The sequence below is a fragment of the Trichomycterus rosablanca genome, chromosome 9 (genome assembly GCF_030014385.1).
Source record: "Trichomycterus rosablanca isolate fTriRos1 chromosome 9, fTriRos1.hap1, whole genome shotgun sequence".
Lineage (NCBI taxonomy): Eukaryota > Metazoa > Chordata > Actinopteri > Siluriformes > Trichomycteridae > Trichomycterus > Trichomycterus rosablanca.
In genome coordinates, this window is record NC_085996.1 from 27,494,078 (window position 1) to 27,502,105 (window position 8,028).

General features: G+C 39.1%; 1 long non-coding RNA gene across 1 annotated transcript; it reads right to left on the minus strand.

Annotated features, from left to right (window-relative positions):
- Window positions 1-546: 546 nt before the first annotated feature.
- LOC134320028 (uncharacterized) lies at window positions 547-3,897 on the minus strand. Its single transcript, XR_010013600.1, has 3 exons — window positions 3,782-3,897; window positions 1,113-1,535; window positions 547-696 (listed from the first exon to the last, which is right to left on the minus strand). It is a non-coding gene; the product is annotated as an uncharacterized LOC134320028 (long non-coding RNA).
- Window positions 3,898-8,028: the final 4,131 nt, after the last annotated feature.

An 8,028-nucleotide genomic window follows, 5' to 3' on the forward strand; every position in this document is an offset into this window, starting at 1 on the left:
CACAAGTGACTGGACGCCCTAAATTAGTGAATGAACTTAAATCCATGCTAGGATTCCCACTGGCCAAATTTGAGCATACTGGCACAAATGTCCTTGATTGTCTAAGTTATACATTTCTTCAACATATATTTCCCTATACTGTTTGTTTCTGCATTTTAAGGCTATTGTTGTCCTTGAATTCTATACAGCTACCACTTTTTCACAGATTTTATTCAGTCAACAAAGTATTACATTTTAAATCATTTATTTTGTCTTACAGAATTGAAAGGCTGTTGGTTGATATGTGGACAGCTGTGACCTCCACATATTATGATATCCTGCACAATCTTGAACAAGTTGAGATGCTGGACATTGCAAATACCCTGCACCTCTTTCTGGTACATCTTGTGTTTCTTGCCCGACCTTCAGATCTTTGTTGAAGGCTGGAACCAACATCCCCTTTCATGACCCCGGAACAAATGTGGCAAATGTAACTTTTGTACTGACTCTGACTTGTACTGACTCTATTCTCATGGATATTATATATAAATAAATAACAGTACACAGTTTGTTTTACTTATTTATTGAATGGGCACAAATATCCACAGACGAACTGGTCTGATGTGTTCCTGTCCTGTGAGCCATTGAAAGAATGTTCTTGGACAAAGAGAGGGCGAACCAGCTGTCTTAACCATAGCTGGTAAAGTCTGCATTAGCCTGTTCAGAAAGAAACACCAAAAAGCAAAATAAGCATTGACCTTTGTATAGATTACAATGTTTCTCTTCTCACAAGCTGGTGTTATAGCAGGTGAACGAAGCAGAATTGGAATTAAGGGCCATATTTAATGCATTAACTCAATAATTATAACGATGTCCTAATATGATAGTATTGTCCTTATAATTTAATTATAGGAGTAATAAAAATGAAGATAATATTAAATACATTGTTATCTTTCTCCACACTAGCTGGCATGAATTTCTATACAATCCAATAGAAAATATTTTTGCCACACTGAACATTAAGCCTAAATAAAAACATTAGTGTTAACAATATCAATACACAATAAGTGCACCATATTAAATGCAGACTGGTTGGTATTATGATATTGTTGATATTGCAGATATGTTTTCACCTCACTGCTTGGTGTTCTGGGTGGCACGGTGGCTTAGTGGGTAGCACTGTCGCCTCACAGCAAGAAGGTCCTGGGTTCGATCCCCAGGTGGGGCGGTCCGGGTCCTTTCTGTGTGGAGTTTGCATGTTCTCCCCATGTCTGCGTGGGTTTATTCCGGGTGCTCCGGTTTCCTCCCACAGTCCAAAGACATGCAAGTAAGGTGAATTGAAGATACTAAATTGTCCATGACAATTGTGAATCGAATAAACTTGTGTAATGAATAACTACCGTTTCCTGTCATGAATGTAACCAATGTGTAAAAACATGACGTTAAAATCCTAATAAACAAACAAAAAGCTTGGTGTTCTAACACTACTTGCTTCCTTGCTGGATTCTGGTGGGGGGAGGGGAACGCTGTCATTGTATGTGGCTTTTTCTTGAACACTGCAAATGATTCAGAAACCTACATTTAAAACATTACATTATGCATGGTAAATATGCAAAGTTCACACTTATTATACAGTTCACACTTATATAATAGTAAATAAAGCAAAAGCCTGACATACTGTAAGGTATCAAAAACTATTAAATTGCTGTAATAATAAAAAAACAGCAAAACATTCAATTGTAAAACATTTTATTTTAAAGAGTTGAGGTTAAATTATTTAATGTGTCATGTTTGATATTCTAGTCTTGGTTGGGAAAGTGAATATACAGTGTATCACAAAAGTGAGTACACCCCTCACATTTCTGCAGATATTTAAGTATATCTTTTCATGGGACAACACTGACAAAATGACACTTTGACACAATGAAAAGTAGTCTGTGTGCAGCTTATATAACAGTGTAAATTTATTCTTCCCTCAAAATAACTCAATATACAGCCATTAATGTCTAAACCACCGGCAACAAAAGTGAGTACACCCCTTAGTGAAAGTTCCTAAAGTGTCAATATTTTGTGTGGCCACCATTATTTCCCAGAACTGCCTTAACTCTCCTGGGCATGGAGTTTACCAGAGCTTCACAGGTTGCCACTGGAATGCTTTTCCACTCCTCCATGACGACATCACGGAGCTGGCGGATATTCGAGACTTTGCGCTCCTCCACCTTCCGCTTGAGGATGCCCCAAAGATGTTCTATTGGGTTTAGGTCTGGAGACATGCTTGGCCAGTCCATCACCTTTACCCTCAGCCTCTTCAATAAAGCAGTGGTCGTCTTAGAGGTGTGTTTGGGGTCATTATCATGCTGGAACACTGCCCTGCGACCCAGTTTCCGGAGGGAGGGGATCATGCTCTGCTTCAGTATTTCACAGTACATATTGGAGTTCATGTGTCCCTCAATGAAATGTAACTCCCCAACACCTGCTGCACTCATGCAGCCCCAGACCATGGCATTCCCACCACCATGCTTGACTGTAGGCATGACACACTTATCTTTGTACTCCTCACCTGATTGCCGCCACACATGCTTGAGACCATCTGAACCAAACAAATTAATCTTGGTCTCATCAGACCATAGGACATGGTTCCAGTAACCCATGTCCTTTGTTGACATGTCTTCAGCAAACTGTTTGCGGGCTTTCTTGTGTAGAGACTTCAGAAGAGGCTTCCTTCTGGAGTGACAGCCATGCAGACCAATTTGATGTAGTGTGCGGCGTATGGTCTGAGCACTGACAGGCTGACCCCCCACCTTTTCAATCTCTGCAGCAATGCTGACAGCACTCCTGCGCCTATCTTTCAAAGACAGCAGTTGGATGTGACGCTGAGCACGTGCACTCAGCTTCTTTGGACGACCAACGCGAGGTCTGTTCTGAGTGGACCCTGCTCTTTTAAAACGCTGGATGATCTTGGCCACTGTGCTGCAGCTCAGTTTCAGGGTGTTGGCAATCTTCTTGTAGCCTTGGCCATCTTCATGTAGCGCAACAATTCGTCTTTTAAGATCCTCAGAGAGTTCTTTGCCATGAGGTGCCATGTTGGAACTTTCAGTGACCAGTATGAGAGAGTGTGAGAGCTGTACTACACACCTGCTCCCTATGCACACCTGAGACCTAGTAACACTAACAAATCACATGACATTTTGGAGGGAAAATGACAAGCAGTGCTCAATTTGGACATTTAGGGGTGTAGTCTCTTAGGGGTGTACTCACTTTTGTTGCTGGTGGTTTAGACATTAATGGCTGTATATTGAGTTATTTTGAGGGAAGAATAAATTTACACTGTTATATAAGCTGCACACAGACTACTTTTCATTGTGTCAAAGTGTCATTTTGTCAGTGTTGTCCCATGAAAAGATATACTTAAATATCTGCAGAAATGTGAGGGGTGTACTCACTTTTGTGATACACTGTAATGTTCACTATCGTGTTAGAGATAGTTCATCATATCATTTAGGTGGCTATAGCTTCCAGATCTACCCACTTTGATTTACTAAAATAGTCCATTTTTGTGCTGTGGCACTAAACTCGTGAACACATTAACTTTTTTACTGTATAAAGGCTTTACTTTATTAATTAACATGTAAAATACACAAAAGCTATTTTATCAAGTTAGGGGTACCGCTTTAGCTAGCTTTCCAAAGTCAAATTTTATCGAGTTTATATTCACATAATGACACAAAGTTAACTTTACATTCTCTTTAACACTTTTTTTTAATTAAAAATAGTCTAAAATTAAAATAATTAATAATCTTACCTGAGGTCGTTGATTGTCCATTACTCTCTTTACAACGGGAAGTTGGAGCTCATTGGTCGAAGCCGAAAACACATTTTGATTGGTCGACGACTTTTGGCACTGTTTTAACGTGCAGACTCCGAGCGCGAGGGCAAGTGCAGTTCTGAGAGCGAGCAAGAAATATTTGAGCACGAGCGCAGTTTGTTTTGAGTGCGCGCATACGATCTGAGCGAGAGAGCAGCGTTTCGAGCGCGCGCATGCAATTTCGTGCGCGAGCACAACTCATTCGTGAACGAGCAGGGTGAATTCGTGCGAGAGCAGAGAAAATCCTGCTCGCGCACAAATAAAATGTGCTCTCGACTTTTGGCACTGATCTGACGCCATACTTGTCTGCAACTTTTCTTGACCAGCATGAGCCATCCATGGACCATCCATCTGCCTTACAAATGTAAACTTTGTCTTTATCTATACTGGGCTCATTTAATTAAGGTTTAGTTTTTGGGCTGCTTTTCATTGATTATTGGGCTGATTTTTCTTTGTACACTGATCTTTCTGCTTGCAAGATACTTTGGTGTTTTAAAAATTTATTTCATTATTATTTATTAGGATTTTAATCCTAATCAATTCGGTTACATTCATGACGGGACAGGTAATTAATCGTTACACAAGATTCAAAAGTTTAGTGTCAAACACAACATTCATAGACAATTTTGTATCTCCACTTGACCTCACTTGCATGTCTTTGAACTGTAGGAGGAGACAGTAGTTCCCAGGAAATCCACACAGACATGGGGAGAACATGCAAACTCCACACAGAAAGGACCCGGCTTCACCCAGGAATCGAACCCAGGACGGACCTACTTGCTGTGAGGTGAGCCACCATGCCATCCAAAAATGTATTTTAAATGTATTTATAATATGCAATTTTTTTATTGAAATAAATTACTGAAAACATTCAGCCAGTTTTCTCCTATAAATGCAGCCTCTGATATACAGGATGCTGAATCCTGGGATAAATAAAAATCTCTCAGTTAACTTGATTAACTGTAATAAATTAACTAAAAAGGATTTCTGCCATCAAAGAGAAATGGGTGACAAAACTTTGTGGTCCCAATTGTGAAGATTATGTTGCTTAAGCTAGTACATGATCTAGTACTAGCTTAAGTACTAGAGTTTGCCTACAAAGCCAAAAATGGACCAGCCCCAAGCTACCTTCGTGGTCTAATCAAACCCCGCTCTGTACCACGCAACCTCTGAGCCTCTAGTCTCGCTCGACTTGAGCCTCCACCCAGGACTAAAGGAAGACAAGCATCAAGGCTCTTCTCTGTTCTAGCACCCAAGTGGTGGAATGAACTTCCTCTGTCTGCCCGAACGAGTCTCTTGCTGTCTTTAAAAAATGATTAAAAACCCACCTTTTTACTAAGCACTTAAGCTGACTTGTACTTATTTACTAAAAAATTTTTTCCATTTCCGAAAAAAAAACCCCAAAAAACACTGGTTCTAACAGGTTTCAGCAGATTTGTGTTCTTCGACTGTTGTTTACTTAAACTTGAGAAATGAAATGTTCACTATGGAAGCACTTCTGTAAGTCGCTCTGGATAAGAGCGTCTGCTAAATGCAGAAAATGTAAATGAAAATGTAAATGAAAATGTAAATGTAAATGATATAAATATAAACATTTGTGTGTAGAACTTAACCCTGCTCAACCAGCTCCACTTGTGCCTCGCCTTAACACATCTTTAACATTGCTGAAGAGGCATTCCCTCTGCTCTGTAGTAACTTGCTTTATACAACCACACCCAAATATAGACTAGGGTTTGGCCTAGTTTCAAGTAGGAAAAAAAAAACATTTAAAAGTATTTGCCCCTTAGCGGATTTATTTAATTTTTGTTAATTTGTCACATTTAAATGTTTCAGATATTCCAGCTCATTTTAATATAAGATAAAGAAAACTTGAGTAAAAACTAAATGCAGCTATTAAATGATCATTCTGCTTATTAAAGAGAAATGTATTCAATACCTACAGTATATTACACAAGTAACCAATTAGTTAAGATGGACTAATTCAGAGATGGACTTGCTTTGGATCAAGACATAAATGTCCTGCTGTATAACCCGACTGTGCTTCAGCTTTAGGTATAAATCTTGGTCTAAAAAACTTGAACGGCTTTGACCTCAATCATATCCAGCATTTTGGGTGGAATTGAAAACATTGTCTGTCTGCCAGAGTTTGAATAGATGTTCTTGTGTCTGAATTCCAGTGCTTTAATTTGAAATTAATTTAATTAATTTAATTTTGATGGACTGTGATTGATAAGTTAAATGAAAACACCTTATAGTGCAATGTATATGACTTTAAATTCTTTACATCTTTTTTGGCATGAACAAACTGCTCTTGTTTGTTGTAGGCGCTTTGAGCACTCCTGACACAATGCTGTGTTAATCAGCAGCCAAGTTATTAAAAAAGATAAAGACAGCTGAATTATTTTTGTTTAAAAAAACTATTATCTAACATGTGTAAAGGTGTCAAAATACACTTTGTGGTTTTAGAAGAACATGGTAGTCCTGCCAGTCTCACTTGATTTACTTGAAGCCTGAAGAAAAGGAAAAAGTCATTTTATCAGCTCCACTTACCATATAGAAGCACTTTGTAGTTCTACAATTACTGTCCATCTATTTCTCTACATACCTTTTTAGCCTGCTTTCACCCTGTGCTTCAATGGTCAGGACCACCACAGGACCACCACAGAGCAGGTATTATTTAGGTGTTAGTGTGTTGTGCTGGAATGACTGGTCGCTCACTGACTGGTTGCCACTAGATGTGGCAGCTCGGAGGCAACTTGGCGTTTGCTCTGAGCTGAAAATTTGGCTTTTGATCGCTATGCATAAAGTGTTCAACAACTCGCTCCGAACAGCTCGCTAATTGCGAATGCTAAATATGGGGTGAGGGGAAACCAGGGAGAGGAGTGTAAAAAAAGCGGGATAGGGGCATAATATAGTTTCTATTAGAATACATCGACACACACACACAAGCTTTACAATATGTGTGATCTTATCATCCTCGCTAAACCATAATACCAACACTGCATTGCAAAAATATTTATTAACCTCCAACTCCCTACAGAACAGACAATCCCTGCTGGTCGAATACCCCAATCAACTCGAATTCATTTATTTTTCCTACTTGCTTTTACACTGCACGTCAACGCACAAACAAATTTGACCGTTAGCTGATCGTTGACGTGCATTTTTGGACATGGTATTGTTAAACCCCTCATCACTTCTTGCATGTGAAATAGTTTCACGAGTATATTCATGGGCCGCTGTTGGCTGGATGTTTTTGGTTGGTGGACTATTCTTAGTCCAGCAGTGACAGTGAGGTGTTTAAAAACTGCAGTGCTGAGAATGATCCACCACCCAAATAATACCTGCTCTGTGGCGGTCCTGGGAGAGTCCTGACCATTGAAAGGAGGCTAACCCAAAAACTAGAAGGGGTGTAGGTGAAGTTTTTGTAAAAAATAAAGCAAATCAAAGCATGTTTATTCATTGATAAAATAACTTTTCTGGGTGTTATCACATAGTTATCACATGTAGAGCATCTGGCCTAATTTCGTCTGGGTTTCTTTTCACAGCGAGTTCAGTAGAATTTAACAATCAAATGGTGTTAAACAGTAGACAGACACACATGCACCTTTAAGAACAGACACTGCCTGAAGCATTACTGTACGTGTATAGGAAAAGAAAACAATTTAAAGTATGCACATAGCCACAATAACACAGACACTAACATAGAAAACATCGACCCACAACAACCATGTGAATTATGAAACTTATGAATTATAAAAAAACAACAGTGGTGCGCTAGTGTAATACATCGCTGCCCCACCCCAGTGCCTACAATCCAACATACAGAGTAGAATCAATGCAAATCTGTTATAGATGCCACAGTTTAATTATTTAAGCATAAAAGTGCTTTTTAGAGTGCTCAATACGTTCTAGGTACAAATTTTAAAAACAAATGACATGACTTTTCTACATAGTCACCTTCAGATGCATTTTTTAAGCGTCGTACCAACTTTTTATTTTCATCAGCAAAAATAGTTTTTGGTCGAGCGCATAGTACTAATGTACTGCTGCTTTCACATCATTATCATCACATGAAAATCTAAAAGAGCTTCTCTGAGCGTCCAAAAAAGTGGAAATCAGATGGTGCTGAATCCGGACAATAAGCTCTCTCAGTCTCTCAGACACGACATATTACTACTCCT